This window comes from Ornithodoros turicata, chromosome 5, assembly GCF_037126465.1.
Source record: "Ornithodoros turicata isolate Travis chromosome 5, ASM3712646v1, whole genome shotgun sequence".
Lineage (NCBI taxonomy): Eukaryota > Metazoa > Arthropoda > Arachnida > Ixodida > Argasidae > Ornithodoros > Ornithodoros turicata.
The window spans coordinates 40,806,499-40,826,739 of NC_088205.1; the positions used below are offsets into that span (position 1 = coordinate 40,806,499).

General features: G+C 40.2%; 1 long non-coding RNA gene across 1 annotated transcript; it reads left to right on the forward strand.

Moving 5' to 3' along the window:
* Window positions 1–16,221: 16,221 nt before the first annotated feature.
* Window positions 16,222–17,046, forward strand: LOC135395574 (uncharacterized). Its single transcript, XR_010423181.1, has 2 exons — window positions 16,222–16,509; window positions 16,927–17,046. It is a non-coding gene; the product is annotated as an uncharacterized LOC135395574 (long non-coding RNA).
* Window positions 17,047–20,241: the final 3,195 nt, after the last annotated feature.

Below are 20,241 nucleotides of genomic sequence, written 5' to 3' on the forward strand. Positions count from 1 at the left end.
CGCATTCCAAAAAATGTGGTCAGTGGGGGGTTAAAAGTGTGCATCAGCATCCAAGCTGGTTAGAAGTCGAACAATGGGTTGCATTTCACTTGTAGAAAGTGTGGCGGACAATGCTTCAAATCGGCCATCGCATTCCGAAAAATAGGTGGACCCAGGTAGGGATGGGTTGTGAGGGCAATGTCAAAAGGTAAGGGGGTTGGAAGAAAAAAGTCTTTCTGCTCGGGTAAGATGCTAACAAATAAAGCTCTGAGGAAAGCATTGTATCCTTTCATTTGCAAAGATGTCGCAGGTCGACGTTGTACACGCACAGTCCCAGCTGGCTTTGAAGGGGGAGTGTGAGTTATTCAACATACCTCCTACCCAAGTTTCAATAGAATCATGCGAGGCGCAAGTTTATTATCCTGTTTCTACAATCAGTGGAGGAGAATCGACGATCGAATGGAACATAACAAATCTCTCAGACTTGTATCTCGATTTATCATCTCTGTATTTTAATATAATTATGCAGATATTGAGGTCGGACGGGAGTGAACCAATTACCCGAAGAGCAGATGGTATCACTGAGGACACTGTATTCCCAGTCAACAACTTGGGTGCCGTTTTATTTAAATATGTAACCATTCACTTGAATCAACGTCTTGCAAGCAGCAACTGTTTGAACTCCTATCGATGTATGATTGATACCCTACTTCATACGAATACTCATCTGCAGAAGACTTTCGATGATTGTGCAATGTATACATATGACACGCGAGAGCATGCAGCAAATGATCCAGTCGCTCGGGATGCAAAGTTGCGCATAGCTAGGACAAGTGGGGAGAAACTATTTGAAATTGTCATGAAAGTTAACACCGACCTCACAAACCAAGGGAGGCTTTTGTTACCCGGTGTGGGGGTTCGAGTGACTGCTCTACATAATACGGATAGCTTTAGATTGCTAACTGGCACCAATGAAACTCATAAGCATCAATTGAAAATCCACAGCGCGGCACTTGTAGCACGCAAAGTCAAAGTTAGCAACTCAAGTTTTATTGCACACCAGAAAGCCCTTAGATCATCCCCAGCATGTTACATCATGCGTGGACTAGAAAGCAAAGTCTGTTCGCTTTCGCCAGCCCTTCATGATGCAATCTTTGAAAACTTATTCCCTGATAGAATTCCTGATCAACTTACTGTATGTCTAGTTCGCACCGGGGCTTATCAGGGTGATTACAAGTCGAGCCCCTTTTGTTTCGAGCATTTTAGTGTTAGTTCTGTAACACTATCAGTTGATGGATATAGGAAGCAACTATCCTATGACTGGGAAAATGATCTGGCTAGAGCAAGCTACTACGAATTCTTGTATCAACTGAATGAAAAACATGTCGAGTTGAGTTATGAAAAATATAAAAAAAATTCCTTTATCATGCATTGGAACTTGAGTGCTGATGAAAGTTTTGGTTCCTACTTTAATCCATTGCGCAAGGGCGATTGCAGGATTGAAATGAAGTTTGCTAAGCCATTACCTTGCGCAGTGTCGGTTATACTTATTAGTGAAGCACCCAAGATTTTATCAGTCGATGGTGATCTTGTTGTTCGAGTGGACTAAGTATGAATGTGTTTGATCTGAAATTATTGTTTTCTCTGAACCATGAAACTTTGAATATGTATCGCGGGACCTTTGCAATTGATATGGTACCAAGTTTAACGACAGAAGGGTTTATAGTTATCAATACACACCCACACGACGGTCCCGGAGAACACTGGCTGTTGTACATGAGAGACAGGAATGACAAGTACATCTATGTGGACAGCTTTGGTCTACCACCGATTGAAGAAGAGCTGCTAGATCTACCTGTTGATCAGTATTGCGAGAAATGCATTCAAAGCATTTACAGCTCACACTGTGGACTCTAGTGTTTGTTTCTTTGCTTCTCGCCTTTGTAAGAATTACCAACTCAAGAGCATTGTGTCCTTATTTGACAATAACCTTGTACACAATGACCTCAAGATAATAAAAATGATTGAAGAGGAATACCTCATTTAAAGAAAAATGTCTCATTTTATTTCTTCAATGTACAGACCTCTTTAAGATAGTCCTCCAGACTCGACACCTTGCGACAACCATCTTTCTTGCGACGCACGATGTATTCCGAGTGTTGGATGTAAAAGTTTCGAATTATTGGTCGCTTGAGTCCAGCATTAAGTATGGTTGGAGAGATATTGTCACCCTGACGATACCGTCGCAACAAGTCACACTTGATGGCGACGAAGCGTTAGAGCCTCCGACTAATCTTTCCTCGTTTCGTCCGCATTGGAAATGGGAGAATTTGCATAATGAGACGAAAATCAGCCTCTGGCCCGTTGCAGTTCAGATAGGAGTTTAATTTCATCAAATCCTTGTACATCAGCCATTGTACCGTCAAAGCAAATCGTTCACTGGGCTTCATGGTTGATCCGAGCTTGAATGGCAACCGAGATAAGGTCGGATGTTATTGTCTAGCCAATGAGATGGATTCGATGACCACAATCCACCACAACGACAGCGTCGCAGATGCTCATCATATTGTATAAAGAGAGTTCTGGGTGGTGGCTTCAATGTCTTCACAAGAGGAAGATCCCCCGTCAGGAGACAATCAGAATCTTAACAAAGAATCACATTTTTAGAGAGGGAAAAACGGGAAAACTTTCTATACATACAATCGTCCTCGGAGACCGCGTAGCACTTCTGCGCTTCCATCGTCGACTGTGAGGGGGATGTTGAAAAGGAATCCGATGGAGAGGATGTGCATACTTTCCCTATTGGTTGCATTTTTCCTAAGTTTGCAATTGGTTGTTTATTACAAAGACTTTTGCTACATGTGGATTTCTCTAGCCCGCCCCCACATCAACATTTTCACCCTATAAATTCGAGCATGGCGTGCAGTGTTTCTCCAACAAGTTCTGTTGCCCTGGTTGCAGTGCTTGTTTCATTTTGCCTGCCAAATTTTGTTTGGTGTGCTGCCTCCTGCCCAAGTTCCTACTAGACCTGCTGAGAGTGAGTATTTTTCTTGATTTATCTTCACATATTATAGCTGTGACCATTCCATTTTCTTTTTTTATTTAGTGCCTCGCTGTGGAATTTGTGGGTATGATGGTATTGAACAATTAATACAACGTATTGAGGAGAGGGAGCAAGCTTTGCAAATTGATGCTGGTGGTGTGGAAGCGAATCATCTGGAGTGGGAATTGGATTTTAATATGTTACTGGATGATGGTCTGTTTGATTCGGATACTCCAATAGATGCCATTCAAAATGACAATTTTGCCGAATTAAACAACCCATTACCACCACAACCAAATGTCGATCAGGTACAAGAGCTCTCAGAACATATTAGAGGTGCCCACCCCGGCGTTGAAGTTCCATACCTACCATTCTTTCTAACTTAGAGTGCATTTGGTGGTCATAATAGATGTTTTGTGCTGTTTCTTCTCCACATGATGACAGTGTGGAAGATCCAATCGATTATGTTCTTTTGTATCAGCATTATATAGTACGAATGTTGCAGGATCAGTGTATACCTTTCCGATTTTATATGCGACTAATTTTGCATATGGTGAAAGAAGTAGGTGACAATATCACAACTAACATTGCATACATACCAACAATATCACAAGAGATACATAATCTTTCAGATATAACGGTTGCACTAAATGAGAGCTTTTCTGAACTCTTACAAAATGTGGAAAACTATCAACGAGTTGGTAGTGGGTTTGTTTCCAGGGATGTTTTGGAACTTGAGGTAACTATCACCAAATTAAAGAAGAAGCGCATTGGGTGTAAAACAGCTATACCCGATGTGTTGAAAAAAAGATGGAAGGCAATTACCAATGTGGACTCTCCACCCAACGCCCCTCACGAGTGCTTTAAATGTAACACATTGGCTTTGTTGCATCCTCAGAAGAGGCGTATAAATAATTGGCAAACATATACAAAATAATTGGAAAATTGTGAGTCAAATCCTATTGCTCGTGTGAGGTGGTGGCCTGAGGGTCCAGTCTCATATTCTGATATAGATCTCTGGGAAAATCGTAATCAAGTTGGTGTGTTTATTTACAAGTATGAAGATGGGACATTACATGCCTCTCGTATACCAAAAACGGACTTCTGTGATAGTGTTAAGTTGTTGGAAGTGAATGATCACTTTTTTGGTATCAAAAATTTCAATGCTCTGATGAGTCGTAACGGTCGGGTATTCTGCGAGAAATGTATTCGTGGATTTTGTACAAATGATTCGCTAATCAGGCATCGTCGTGTGTGTAGGAACTTGAAGGAAGTCATATTACAGTTCCCACCAACGGGCAAAAATATAATAAAATTTAATCAATATTTCAATATGTTCGCCTATCCTTATGTGATAGGACTTGACACTGAGTCCATTCTGGACCCTAATACAGCAGTCAAAAATGCCGTACAACGCCACGTAATGAGTTCATTTTGTGCAGTTCTAGTACGAACTTACGACTCGCAGATCATTGCAAAAGATGTATATTTGGGACCTGATGCTGGTTCCAAGTGTGTAGAATATCTCATGCTTCTACACGACATCGCAGCAATGTATAACAGCGAACCAGCACCTATAATTTTGTCACCTGAGCAAGAGAGTAAACACAATGCAGCCGTTCAGTTCGAGTACTGCGGTGTTTTCTTTGATCAAGCTCACCAGTAGTGATAGATATAGCACTTGGTAACAATGGGCCGCTCAGGTTACATGCGACACGCACACGCACGATAAGATATCTCAGAAAACAATGGAAATCATGTATCGATAGTGTGAACAATGGGTTCCCAGGTTTCAATAACATGCGCCGCCAGGATAAGGTAACGGTTAACTCAGGTAAACAATGGGAACTCACGTGTCGATAGTGTTTGATGGGCACCTGGTTGCACATTTAATGACACTTAATAACACGCAATGACGTTTAATAACACGCAAGTGACATTTAATAACACGCAATAACATCCGATGACATTTAATAGCATTTTCCGATCGGGTTGACGTCACGATCAGTCCGTCACCTACGCTGGTTGCCGCGTCAGAGCGCCAGGTAGGTTTCCGACCATGTGTAGTTTTGGTTTCGGTTTGAAATTCCCACCAAGCGTCCTATAGTTTTCAAGCTTTGGCCGTCTGTAGTTTCGGTTTCGTTTCAAAAACAAATGGATGTCGGGGCCCGCCACCTAGGTTGGTTGCCGCGCTAGAGCGCCAGCTAGGTTGGTTTCTGACCATGTGTAGTTTTGGTTTCGGTTTGAAATTCCCACCAAGCGCCCCATAATTTTCAAGCTTTGGCCGTCTGTAGTTTCGGTTTCGGTTTTAACAAAATGGATGTCGGGACCCGACGCCAAGGTTGGTTCCCGTATAGTTTATGACCATGTGTAGTTTTAGTTCCGGTTTGGAATTCCTAGGTTTTGAATGGTTGCAGAAGCCCCCTTGTTTCAAGCTTTAGACCGTCTGTAGTTTCGGTTTCGATTTGAAAAATGCATGGCGCGTGACAGCATGATTTTTTTTCCCCATGCCACTGTGATAAGTACACCCAAATAATGATGTATGTCGGAGACCAGACAACAGTGTATATATTCCTTTTTTATTTTAGCACATTATTTTTCTACTCTTTTATTTAACTACCGAAGGACATGTTACAAATTACCAGATTCTTGTTTGGCATCATCCTTGTACAAAAGCAATCTGCAAAACAAAGGAAAACGAAACATCCTGTGAATGCTTTTCTCAATCAGAACAAAGTGTGGGACGGCTAAGATCTTGATCGGGTGCCACGCAACAACAACAAGCAGCATTATCAAAGAGTCGGCTAACGTTTCCATTTTTCCGATATGTCTCTCATACTGTGTCGTGCATTTGCGTTGGAGTACGGCCTTTGGACATGCCACACGCTAAAGCAAATAACCCGCTGACAATACTCTCAACAATCACTATAAAGTAGAGGTGTTCTATAGACATGCATTTCCAAACTGTTGCTCATTGTGACAACAGCAAGCAACGAATCGAGAAACAGCGCATGACCGCGTATTGTGGTTACCAGCTGTGATGGTTTCGAAATAAAAATAACCAAAATGGCATAAGGGCGAGGGGTACACTCACATCTTGCATGACGAATACTAGCACTGGGAACGGGACAGAGAGAAGAGGGTCGTCCATGGAGGTTCGTTCACAATCACCTGACTCAGTCTTCGACAGCTAGCTTATAAGACCCTTGATTTTTGTTTTATTTCAAGGGAAGGAGGGATCACGTGAATGCATCGTGGACAGCTTCTCCTTTCGCAGGAGCAGCATGTGAAATGCGATACCTCTTGCCGACACGCTCTTCTTTCTTCTTCTTTTTGTATGATAACACAAGCCGCGAAACACTGTGGCGGAGACACCCGTCTGGCTTTTTCCAAGTGCTCTTTGGGAACGCCAACCACACAAAAACATTATCGTCCTCGCAAGATGTGTTTTCGACTGCTGCACAAAGTAAATAGAGTTATATATGTGACAGTTGAATGAAATCGGTGCTTGATAGTGTACGTCAATAAGACGCTGTCGCTTTGTAGCACGTTGCATGATCTCGAAGCGAGTGGAATACTAAAACGATTTCACTCATTCTTACGTGACCGTTAGATTAGTAAAACGAAGGATGTACCTTGAAACGAAAGAAAAAAAAAAGGAATCGACTGTATGAAGCGCGGAATACATTTCCTTTGGAGATTCCCAGATGACTTGATTTCGACGATTATTAGCTAATCGCTAGAACTTCAAACAGCACAATATTCGTCTCAACTTGAAATGGTTCCATAAAATGTGTCCTCTTGACTGCTGTTAAACTAATTTTAATAGGTCCTTTCGAGCAAGGTATGCTTTCTGATTAGGCGGAGGTATCCAGTTTGGCTCTCACGTTTAACCATAACTTCTTCATTTTAATATCGAACACTTTTTCCTTGAAGTGCATGTAGCTTCTCGTAAGGAGAGCAAAATGGTATCAGCCGAAAATTGTCTAATGGTTCACGGCGCTTGATATGGTCATCGAGTTCAATGAATGTGGATACATGAGATGCTGAAACTCTCACAAATGAATTTCTGCTCTTCAATCATCGTTGATCCAAACGATGCAAATCCTACCAGATATGAACACAAGGTGTCACATAGAACCCTGTTAGCGTCCCGATATGTATGCGGCTGACATATGGGTGATAGTGAGTATAATAGGGAAAAAATGGTTAAACATATAACCAGACCGCGATCTGTAAATATATGATAGTCTACATTTCAGCAGGTTAGGTTTAGTAGGTTCTCCCCTCATCTCTATGTTGTCGATCTATAAGAAAGCATTCAATTAGGTCCAAATTACGATCTTTATCAATTGATAGATCGAAATGATAGCTTTCCAACTCAATGTCGAATAATTATCTTGGATGATATAACATAAGCTATTGGTTGGCGTGCCTTATCCATCCTGGGGGTGTGCTAGCTGTTCACTTCATCGATTTCTAATAGCATATAATAATTGATTCCTTACACATACCTACTTGCGAATCGTTCACATGTTGCTACATGTTGGTACATATAGCTACATTTGATTATCACGAATATGGAATACTTAATTCTCTTGTGAGTGTCTGTATAGCTTGAAATGGGATAGTATCTATTCTTTACATGTGTTGTCTAGAATGTCTTATAGAAATGGTTTGCCCGCGTGTGGACATTGAGTCTATCCACCATGTCCCCCTGTTAATGTATGATTTCTATCGTTTCTTGCGTTAACTATTTACAATTATTGCTAAGATTGGTTGCAGGTGGATCTATCCCTGTCTCTCGAGAAAAAGATGGAGGTTACATATTTGAGTATCAGATGTCCTATAATAAAAAAATGAATTTGATTTGATTGTCATCGTATGGATTGAAAACATCTTATTGAAGCTAAAAGCCGTGTCCCTGATGTAAAATAATTATCGCTGGCTTTGATTTCATCTTCAGATAGAAACATAGTGGTCGTGGTTTGTCGTTTTCATAGACTGCTTGAGTCTCACTCCTCTGCCTCTGTCGATTTCTTGGTGACTACCTAATATGCTGTGAGAGACTTGTTCTGGGTGGTCGGTTTCTATCATAAAGAATAGTTATTTCTAGCATTGATTTTTTATTTTTTTAGATATTAAGTTGTGGTATAGAAAATTCACTGATTGGTCTGCTGGACCTCTGGGGATTGATTCCTCTGTCGTAGAATAATTACAGTTAGCTCTGATTTTATTCCCTAGATGTGACAAAAAAGTGTGGTGTAGATAACAAAATATTTTTACTCGTGCTTTACTTGTGCTTACCGTCATGTCATACGATGCCAAATAAAGTTTAACTTGATACATTCGAATTGGTAACTGAGTCTTAATAGTTAGCCTGGATGACCTGATGCAACATCGAATCGATATTGTAAGGAATGGGAGTATGCAACGTACATAACTCTACAATTTCTATAATATCTAGGGAATATAATCAGAACTAACAACAATTGTTCTATATCAACCCTCCCAGCAATAGGCCATCCATCCAAACGCTCACTTTTCTATGTCACAACTATTTTAATATCTGAGAAGGAAAATCAATGCTAGCACCAAGTATTCTTTATCATAGTAGCCGACCAGCTACAATCAATCTCTTGTACCATATTATTTCAGTCATCAAGGAATCGACACAGGTGAGACTCAAGCGGTCTATCAAACGAAGAACAACCACCACTATGTTACTATCTGAGGAATAAAATCACAGCAAGGGATAATTGAGTCTCTGTATGCAATACGGGGATGAGTCGAAAATCCCAAACCGAGAAAACTGCGAGTGAATATTTGGTAAAGTAGTTGCAGATAAGTTCCCTCGAATAACGCAAATGTAAAATGTGTAACATATATGCGTGTGTCCACTCTACATGCATGTCCCGTTAGCGTCCTTTCTGAGCGTGTGATTTAGCAGAGATTGAACAAAATCCAGGAGCATGACATATCCCCTTTTTCTATATAACAAAGCACGCACAGGGCTTTCGTGCAGGAAAAAACACTTTTCATGAGTCGGACTTTCATGGTGACGGCAGGATGGCCGAAGTTACCTTTGTGCAGCGGAGAAGCCTAGATCGTGATTATCGTGCTGCTAAACGAGCATAATCTTGAAAATAATGTTCTGTATGACCAGCAAAACATGACGTATTAGTATAGTGCGCACGATTTTTCCGATTAAAACGCTCAGTAGCACTGCTGACACTGTTACGTGAGGTAGGAAGAACATGTTTTTCGATCGGAAGTCCAAGTTGATTTCTGCACCCAAGCAAAATTTAAGCTACACCATTTCTACGCATGTGTAGAAAAGGGGTGTGATCTGAATGTCCATCCCATTGACACACATGCATTTGCCGTTTCTTACCCACCTGTTGCGAGTCAATAAATTGCAATACTGTCCTAAATTTTCTTTGGCAGGTAGATAATGGTATGTAGATATCATTGCAACAAAAACACTAAAAGGGGATAATTTGACTTATCCCCTTATTGCACATAGAGGTTCAATCATTTTATGTGAAAAGCACAACCTTTAATTCCGAGAAGCGATTCTCAATCAACATGCTGGCAATTAACTATTATAGTATGTTGCTAATATTATCCGAAACGATCGACTGCACAACACAACACAGGATGGATAAAGCAGCATAAACAACATGCTGCATAATGTAAAAACCCGAGACTAGGGAACACGAAAGGACAGACACAACACGAAGTCGTTTCGTGTTCCCTAGTCTCGGGGTTTTACATTATGCAACATCTTCACCAGCTCGCTTTGCTTCCTAGCCTTTTTTTTTTCACTGTCATAAACAACATGTTATATATTTTCATCGCGGTTAATTACGACTCTATGAAGCGCGGAATACATTTCCTTTGGAGTTTCCCAGATGACTTGATTTCGACCATTATTCGCTAAAACTTCAAAGAGCGCAATATTCGTCTCAACTTAAAATGGTTCCACTCCTGACTGGTGTTAAGCTAATTTTGATAGATCCTTTCCAGCTTATCACATCTAGGGAATAAAATCAGAGCTAACTGCAATTATTCTACGACAGAGGAATCAATTCCCAGAGATGTGTCCAGCGAACCAATCACTCAATTTTCTGTACCACAACTATTTTTTAAATCTCAAAAATACAAAAATCAATGCTAGCAATAATTATTATTTATGATAAAAAACCGGCCACCCACAACAAGTCAATCACAGCATATTAGGCAGTCATCAAGAAATCGACAGAGACAGAGGAGTGAGACTCAAGCAGTCTATGAAAAACGACAAACCACCACCACTATGTTTCTATCTGAAGAATGAAATCAAAGCTAGCGATAATTATTTTACATCAGGACACGGCTTTTAGCTTCAATAAGTGTTTCAAGCCATACGATGACAATCAAATCAAATTCTTTTTTTTATTATAGGACATCTGATACTCAAATATGTAACCTCCATCCTTTTCTCTAGAGACAGGGATAGACCCACCTGCAACCAACCTTATCAATAATTGTAAATAGTTAACACTAGAAACGATAGAAATCATACATTAACAGGCGAACATGGTGGATAGACTCAATGTCCACACGCGGGCAAACCATTTCTATAAGACATTCTAGACAACACATGTAAAGAATAGATACTATCCCATTTCAAGCCATACAGACACTCACAAGAGAATTAAGTATTCCATATTCGTGATAATCAAATGTAGCTATATGTACCAACATGTAGCAACATGTGAACGATTCGCAAGCAGGTATGTGTAAGGAATTAATTATTCTATGCTATTAGAAATCGATGAAGCGAACAGCACATCCAGGATGGATAAAGCATACCAACCAACACCATATATTATATGATTCAAGAAAATTATTACATATTGATACTATTGGAAAGCTATCATTTCGAATCTATCAATTGAAAGACCGTAATTTGGATCTTTGGGCCAGTACCGCTTGCGGTGCTGTTCCGGGAAGACCTTTTCTTGATCTTTGGATAAGATTTGGATTTGAGATCGACAACATAAAGATGATGGGAGAACCTACCTAACCTTACCTACTAACCTACTGAAATGTACACTATCATATATTTACAGTACGCGGTCTCGTTATATGTTTAAACAGTTTTCCCAATTATACTCGCTGTCACCATATGTTATCCGCATACATATCGGGATGCTAACAGAGTAACATTTGACACCTTGTGTTCGTATCTGGTAGGATTTGAAAACAACTTCAATGACAACAGCCTCAAAATAGACAAATGTTGTAATTGTCGTCTGAGCATCATATGTTATAAGCATTACTATGCTACACATCACGATGAGAAAAAAGAGATAACATTTATTTAGAAGGCATGGCACGAGTGGGTGACGCAAGTTTTAATTAAAGAAGACAATCTGAAGGATCAGGAAGTGTCAGTGTCAATCGAGTGAAAGCAAGAACATCTGAAAAGAACACTAAATAATGTTTACATAACCACGGTCAAATTTGAGCATAAGTAAGCAGTGTGCATCTGTTAAGTGCGAAATGATCATCAAAACTTCAAAGAACTTATCCCATCAAGCAAAACATAATCTTTATTTGCTTTTCTTTCATTAGCATTTCTTTCATGACTAATATTTTTTTTCTTACTTCATATCGTTGACTAGGTGACAGAGGCACAAACGTTTTACATGTATCACTTTGATTAAAGTACTTTGTTCATCATTTTTGTTTGCTTTGTTCAGTTACTTTGTTCAATCGTTAATTATGTGTACAAATTTTTAATTGCAAACCGTCTTCAGGATAGCGCTTCTATAATTTGGATAGTGAACATTGATTTCGAAAGCATGACATGGGGCTGGGAACACTGAAATACTCAGCCTCGGATGTGATAGGAATCCTCGCTGATGGATTGCCTTTCATAAAGAAATCGGTCAGATCGAATAACCATATCCAAGCAGTGTATATCGAATGAATCATTACAGATTTTCTTGCCATTCCATCTGTATATTGATAGGGAAAGTATTTTTAAGTCATATCACATGATGTGCCCGCTCTATCAAATCCATGCAATTATTTGCGGCTCGCAGTTGACATCACCGTTTGGATCAACGATGATTCAAGAGCAGAAATTCATTTGTGAGAGTTTCAGCATCTCATGTATCCACATTAATTGAAACTCGATGACCATATCAAGTGCGGTGAACCATTAGACAGTTTTCGATTGATACCATTTTGCTCTCCTTACGAGAAGCTACATGAGATTGTGCAAGTTTGTGGCAGTCAAATGCTTATTCCTAAAACGCTATGGTACACGGCTAAGACATCTGACTGTACTGATGAATGCTGTATTCAATCGACTTATCATAAAGAAACACTATTTGGTACACTCTCAATTCATCACTACTCAGGACAAGGACGGCAAACGAAGGATTCGTAAGTTGGAAGATCACTTCAAGGAAAAAGTGTTCGATATCAAAATAAAGAAGTTATGGTTAAAAGTGAGAGTCAAACTGGACACCTCCATCTAATCAGAAAGCACACCTTGCTGGAAAAGGACCTATCAAAATTAGCTTAACACCAGTCAGGAGTGGAACCATTTTAAGTTGAGACGAATATTGCGCTCTTTGAAGTTTTAGCGAATAATGGTCGAAATCAAGTCATCTGGGAAACTCCAAAGGAAATGTATTCCGCGCTTCATAGAGTCGTAATTAACCGCGATGAAAATATATAACATGTTGTTTATGACAGTGAAAAAAAAAAGGCTAGGAAGCAAAGCGAGCTGGTGAAGATGTTGCATAATGTAAAACCCCGAGACTAGGGAACACGAAACGACTTCGTGTTGTGTCTGTCCTTTCGTGTTCCCTAGTCTCGGGTTTTACATTATGCAGCATGTTGTTTATGCTGCTTTATCCATCCTGTGTTGTGTTGTGCAGTCGATCGTTTCGGATAATATTAGCAACATACTATAATAGTTAATTGCCAGCATGTTGATTGAGAATCGCTTCTCGGAATTAAAGGTTGTGCTTTTCACATAAAATGATTGAACCTCTATGTGCAATAAGGGGATAAGTCAAATTATCCCCTTTTAGTGTTTTTGTTGCAATGATATCTACATACCATTATCTACCTGCCAAAGAAAATTTAGGACAGTATTGCAATTTATTGACTCGCAACAGGTGGGTAAGAAACGGCAAATGCATGTGTGTCAATGGGATGGACATTCAGATCATACCCCTTTTCTACACATGCGTAGAAATGGTGTAGCTTAAATTTTGCTTGGGTGCAGAAATCAACTTGGACTTCCGATCGAAAAACATGTTCTTCCTACCTCACGTAACAGTGTCAGCAGTGCTACTGAGCGTTTTAATCGGAAAACGTGCGCACTATACTAATACGTCATGTTTTGCTGGTCATACAGAACATTATTTTCAAGATTATGCTCGTTTAGCAGCACGATAATCACGATCTAGGCTGCTCCACTGCACAAAGGTAACTTCGGCCATCCTGCCGTCACCATGAAAGTCCGACTCATGAAAAGTGTTTTTTCCTGCACGAAAGCCCTGTGCGTGCTTTGTTATATAGAAAAAGGGGATATGTCATGCTCCTGGATTTTGTTCAATCTCTGCTAAATCACACGCTCAGAAAGGACGCTAACGGGACATGCATGTAGAGTAGACACACGCATATATGTTACACATTTTACATTTGCGTTATTCGAGGGAACTTATCTGCAACTACTTTACCAAATATTCACTCGCAGTTTTCTCGGTTTGGGATTTTCGACTTATCCCCGTATTGCATACAGAGACTCAATTATCCCTTGCTGTGATTTTATTCCTCAGATAGTAACATAGTGGTGGTTGTTCTTCGTTTGATAGACCGCTTGAGTCTCACCTGTGTCGATTCCTTGATGACTGAAATAATATGGTACAAGAGATTGATTGTAGCTGGTCGGCTACTATGATAAAGAATACTTGGTGCTAGCATTGATTTTCCTTCTCAGATATTAAAAATAGTTGTGACATAGAAAAGTGAGCGTTTGGATGGATGGCCTATTGCTGGGAGGGTTGATATAGAACAATTGTTGTTAGTTCTGATTATATTCCCTAGATATTATAGAAATTGTAGAGTTATGTACGTTGCATACTCCCATTCCTTACAATATCGATTCGATGTTGCATCAGGTCATCCAGGCTAACTATTAAGACTCAGTTACCAATTCGAATGTATCAAGTTAAACTTTATTTGGCATCGTATGACATGACGGTAAGCACAAGTAAAGCACGAGTAAAAATATTTTGTTATCTACACCACACTTTTTTGTCACATCTAGGGAATAAAATCAGAGCTAACTGTAATTATTCTACGACAGAGGAATCAATCCCCAGAGGTCCAGCAGACCAATCAGTGAATTTTCTATACCACAACTTAATATCTAAAAAAATAAAAAATCAATGCTAGAAATAACTATTCTTTATGATAGAAACCGACCACCCAGAACAAGTCTCTCACAGCATATTAGGCAGTCACCAAGAAATCGACAGAGGCAGAGGAGTGAGACTCAAGCAGTCTATGAAAACGACAAACCACGACCACTATGTTTCTATCTGAAGAATGAAATCAAAGCCAGCGATAATTATTTTACATCAGGGACACGGCTTTTAGCTTCAATAAGATGTTTTCAATCCATACGATGACAATCAAATCAAATTCATTTTTTTATTATAGGACATCTGATACTCAAATATGTAACCTCCATCTTTTTCTCGAGAGACAGGGATAGATCCACCTGCAACCAATCTTAGCAATAATTGTAAATAGTTAACGCAAGAAACGATAGAAATCATACATTAACAGGGGGACATGGTGGATAGACTCAATGTCCACACGCGGGCAAACCATTTCTATAAGACATTCTAGACAACACATGTAAAGAATAGATACTATCCCATTTCAAGCTATACAGACACTCACAAGAGAATTAAGTATTCCATATTCGTGATAATCAAATGTAGCTATATGTACCAACATGTAGCAACATGTGAACGATTCGCAAGTAGGTATGTGTAAGGAATCAATTATTATATGCTATTAGAAATCGATGAAGTGAACAGCTAGCACACCCCCAGGATGGATAAGGCACGCCAACCAATATCTTATGTTATATCATCCAAGATAATTATTCGACATTGAGTTGGAAAGCTATCATTTCGAATCTATCAATTGATAAAGATCGTAATTTGGACCTAATTGAATGCTTTCTTATAGATCGACAACATAGAGATGAGGGGAGAACCTACTAAACCTAACCTGCTGAAATGTAGACTATCATATATTTACAGATCGCGGTCTGGTTATATGTTTAACCATTTTTTCCCTATTATACTCACTATCACCCATATGTCAGCCGCATACATATCGGGACGCTAACAGAGTTCTATTTGACACCTTGTGTTCATATCTGGTAGGATTTGCATCGTTTGGATCAACGATGATTGAAGAGCAGAAATTCATTTGTGAGAGTTTCAGCATCTCATGTATCCACATTCATTGAACTCGATGACCATATCAAGCGCCGTGAACCATTAGACAATTTTCGGCTGATACCATTTTGCTCTCCTTACGAGAAGCTACATGCACTTCAAGGAAAAAGTGTTCGATATTAAAATGAAGAAGTTATGGTTAAACGTGAGAGCCAAACTGGATACCTCCGCCTAATCAGAAAGCATACCTTGCTCGAAAGGACCTATTAAAATTAGTTTAACAGCAGTCAAGAGGACACATTTTATGGAACCATTTCAAGTTGAGACGAATATTGTGCTGTTTGAAGTTCTAGCGATTAGCGAATAATCGTCGAAATCAAGTCATCTGGGAATCTCCAAAGGAAATGTATTCCGCGCTTCATACAGTCGATTCCTTTTTTTTTTCTTTCGTTTCAAGGTACATCCTTCGTTTTACTAATCTAACGGTCACGTAAGAATGAGTGAAACCGTTTTAGTATTCCACTCGCTTCGAGATCATGCAACGTGCTACAAAGCGACAGCGTCTTATTGACGTACACTATCAAGCACCGATTTCATTCAACTGTCACATATATAACTCTATTTACTTTGTGCAGCAGTCGAAAACACATCTTGCGAGGACGATAATGTTTTTGTGTGGTTGGCGTTCCCAAAGAGCACTTGGAAAAAGCCAGACGGGTGTCTCCGCCACAGTGTTTCGCGGCTTGTGTTATCATACAAAAAGAAGAAGAAAGAAGAGCGTGTCGGCAAGAGGTATCGCATTTCACATGCTGCTCCTGCGAAAGGAGAAGCTGTCCACGATGCATTCACGTGATCCCTCCTTCCCTTGAAATAAAACAAAAATCAAGGGTCTTATAAGCTAGCTGTCGAAGACTGAGTCCGGTGATTGTGAACGAACCTCCATGGACGACCCTCTTCTCTCTGTCCCGTTCCCAGTGCTAGTTCGTCATGCAAGATGTGAGTGTACCCCTCGCCCTTATGCCATTTTGGTTATTTTTATTTCGAAACCATCACAGCTGGTAACCACAATACGCGGTCATGCGCTGTTTCTCGATTCGTTGCTTGCTGTTGTCACAATGAGCAACACAAGTTTGGAAATGCATGTCTATAGAACACCTCTACTTTATAGTGATTGTTGAGAGTATTGTCAGCGGGTTATTTGCTTTAGCGTGTGGCATGTCCAAAGGCCGTACTCCAACGCAAATGCACGACACAGTATGAGAGACATATCGGAAAAATGGAAACGTTAGCCGACTCTTTGATAATGCTGCTTGTTGTTGTTGCGTGGCACCCGATCAAGATCTTAGCCGTCCCACACTTTGTTCTGATTGAGAAAAGCATTCACAGGATGTTTCGTTTTCCTTTGTTTTGCAGATTGCTTTTGTACAAGGATGATGCCAAACAAGAATCTGGTAATTTGTAACATGTCCTTCGGTAGTTAAATAAAAGAGTAGAAAAATAATGTGCTAAAATAAAAAAGGAATATATACACTGTTGTCTGGTCTCCGACATACATCATTATTTGGGTGTACTTATCACAGTGGCATGGGGAAAAAAAATCATGCTGTCACGCGCCATGCATTTTTCAAACCGAAACCGAAACTACAGACGGTCTAAAGCTTGAAACAAGGGGGCTTCTGCAACCATTCAAAACCTAGGAATTCCAAACCGAACTAAAACTACACATGGTCATAAACTATACGGGAACCAACCTTGGCGTCGGGTCCCGACATCCATTTTGTTAAAACCGAAACCGAAACTACAGACGGCCAAAGCTTGAAAATTATGGGGCGCTTGGTGGGAATTTCAAACCGAAACCAAAACTACACATGGTCAGAAACCAACCTAGCTGGCGCTCTAGCGCGGCAACCAACCTAGGTGGCGGGCCCCGACATCCATTTGTTTTTTCAAACGAAACCGAAACTACAGACGGCCAAAGCTTGAAAACTAGAGGGCGCTTGGTGGGAATTTCAAACCGAAACCAAAACTACACATGATCGGAACCTACCTGGCGCTCTGACGCGGCAACCAGCGTAGGTGACGGACTGATCGTGACGTCAACCCGATCGGAAAATGCTATTAAATGTCATCGGATGTTATTGCGTGTTATTAAATGTCATTTGCGTGTTATTACATGTCATTGCGTGTTATTAAACGTCATTGCGTGTTATGAAGTGTCATTAAATGTGCAACCAGGTTCCCATCAAACACTATCGACACGTGAGTTCCCATTGTTTACCTGAGTTAACCGTTACCTTATCCTGGCGGCGCATGTTATTGAAACCTGGGAACCCATTGTTCACACTATCGATACATGATTTCCATTGTTTTCTGAGATATCTTATCGTGCGTGTGCGTGTCGCATGTAACCTGAGCGGCCCATTGTTACCAAGTGCTATATCTATCACTACTCTCACCCTAAAACTTGTCATCATGACCACAGTAGGTATGATAGCCCAAACTTTTTGGCCTCTTTTTGCAATCAATGCAATGTCAGTTGTGCAAATAAGGGTGAGATACCTGTGTTGGTCCACAATTTGGCCTATGCCATCAGTTCTCTGCTTCGTGGTTTGCACGATATGAAATGGAAAACACCACCCACACTTATTGCAACAAGTAGTGAAAAAATACGGAACTTTGAGTATGGTAATTTCATTTTCCGTGACACTACTCAATATTTGAATCAATCACTCTCTTGTCTTGTTGACAGTTTAATGGTTTCTGAGGGTGTTCAAGCATTCAAGTGTCTGAAGCAGGTATATGGCGAAGATTTTCTTCGTCTGACTCGGAAAGGTGTCTTTCCATATTCCTACATTAAGAGCTTTGATGTGTACAAAGAAGAAAGTCTTCCACCCAAGGAAGCTTTTTTTAATGATCTAACTAGGACACCTGTGAGCGACGATGACTATGCCTATGCACAGGATATATTTAATCACTTTTCTTGCGGAACCCTCGCCGATTACAACAACCTTTATTTGTTATGTGACATATTGTTGTTGTTGGATGTAATGCAGCATTTTAGGTTTCTATCCTTGAAGACGTATGGGTTGGAAGTGCTTCGCTTTGTGAGTTTCCCATGTTTCAGCTGGCAAGCTGCTCTGAAGCACACTTCGGCGGAAATAGAGCTCTTCACTGATGAAGAAATGTACAGTACGATTGAGGGCTCCATTCGTGGAGGTATTTGCCAACAATCGAAACGCTATGCTCGAGCTAACAATAAGGATTGCCCTGATTACGATGACGAAAGACCATCGAGCTATTTGGCCTACTATGATGCCAATTATTTGTATGGTGGTTGTCTCACAAAGTGCCTTCCAGTTGGAGGGTTCGAATGGGTGTCTGAAGAAAAGTTCTCAAGTATCGATTTTGTTAGTCACCCAGAGGATGCAGCTATCGGTTATATATACGTATGCGATCTAGTATACCCTCCAGAGTTGCATGAGAAGACACGGTATTTCCGCTGGCGCCGCTCAAGCAGAAGGTGGACTCAAGTTGGCTGTCAACGTACCAACATCAACTAATTGAGCAGGTTAATTACAGGACATCCGCTCAAGAGAAGTTGCTTCTCACATGTATGGACAAAACAGGGTATGTTGTGCACTATCCCTTGCTGGGGTTGTACTATAGATTGGGTATGAAAGTGAGCAAGATCCATAAAATACTACAATTCAAGCAGAGCAAGATATTTGAACCATATATCATGATGAACATTGAGCGTCGTAGAGCAGCACAAACAGAGTTTGAGAAGAGCTTGAGGAAGCTCTCTATAAATAGTATCTTTGGAAGAAGTCTTCTTAATCCTTCTCGCTTCAGGAACATTATGGTAGCCTTTAGTCTAGAGGAAGCTGAGCGGTATAGCAGTTCAAATGACTGTGTTCACTTCGAAATTCTCTCTGAGAATTGTGTGCTGTACGAATTGAAAAAACGAACTATCAAATGTGACTTCCCATTGCGGATTGGAATCTGCGTGCTCGAACACTCGAAGTATGTCATGTATGAATTCCTCTATTGTACTCTACAGAGCAAGCTCTCCTGTACAGTCATTCCCATGTACACGGACACTGATAGTTTTATCCTAGAGTTGATGACTGACGATTATGAAGGTGAACTGAAGAAAATTGCAGATGAACATCTGGACCTATCATCATATCCTGGAGATCATGCATTGTACAGTGACAAAAATAAGGTAAGTTGTTTAGATTCAAGTGTGAGACTGGTGGTTGTATAATTGAGGAGGTAGTTGCTCTAAAGGCTAAAATGTATTCGATAAAGTTGGTTGGTGATGATCAAATAGCTAGAGCGAAAGGAGTGAAGAAGGATATACTTCGCAAGCACTTGCTTCATGATGTGTACAAAAATGTGTTATTAAATAATGAAAAGGTATCTCATGTGCAAAGATCAATATGTAGCAAACGTCAGTGCATGTATACCTTGGAGAATACCAAGCTTGCTCTCATGCCCTATGATGATAAACGTTATCAATTCAACGCCATCGATTCATACCCTTATAGAAGCTGTCAAATCAAGGAAGAAAATGTGTGAGTATGTTCCATTCTCATGTTTTAATTGCCATCCTGTAGCATCTTTGTTGTCTTGTATGTTTCTCCTGTTTCAAGTGTGAAGGTTTTTCCTCTGGGGTTTTTTCCTTCACACAGATTGGCAACACAATTGGCAACATAACTGGCAATC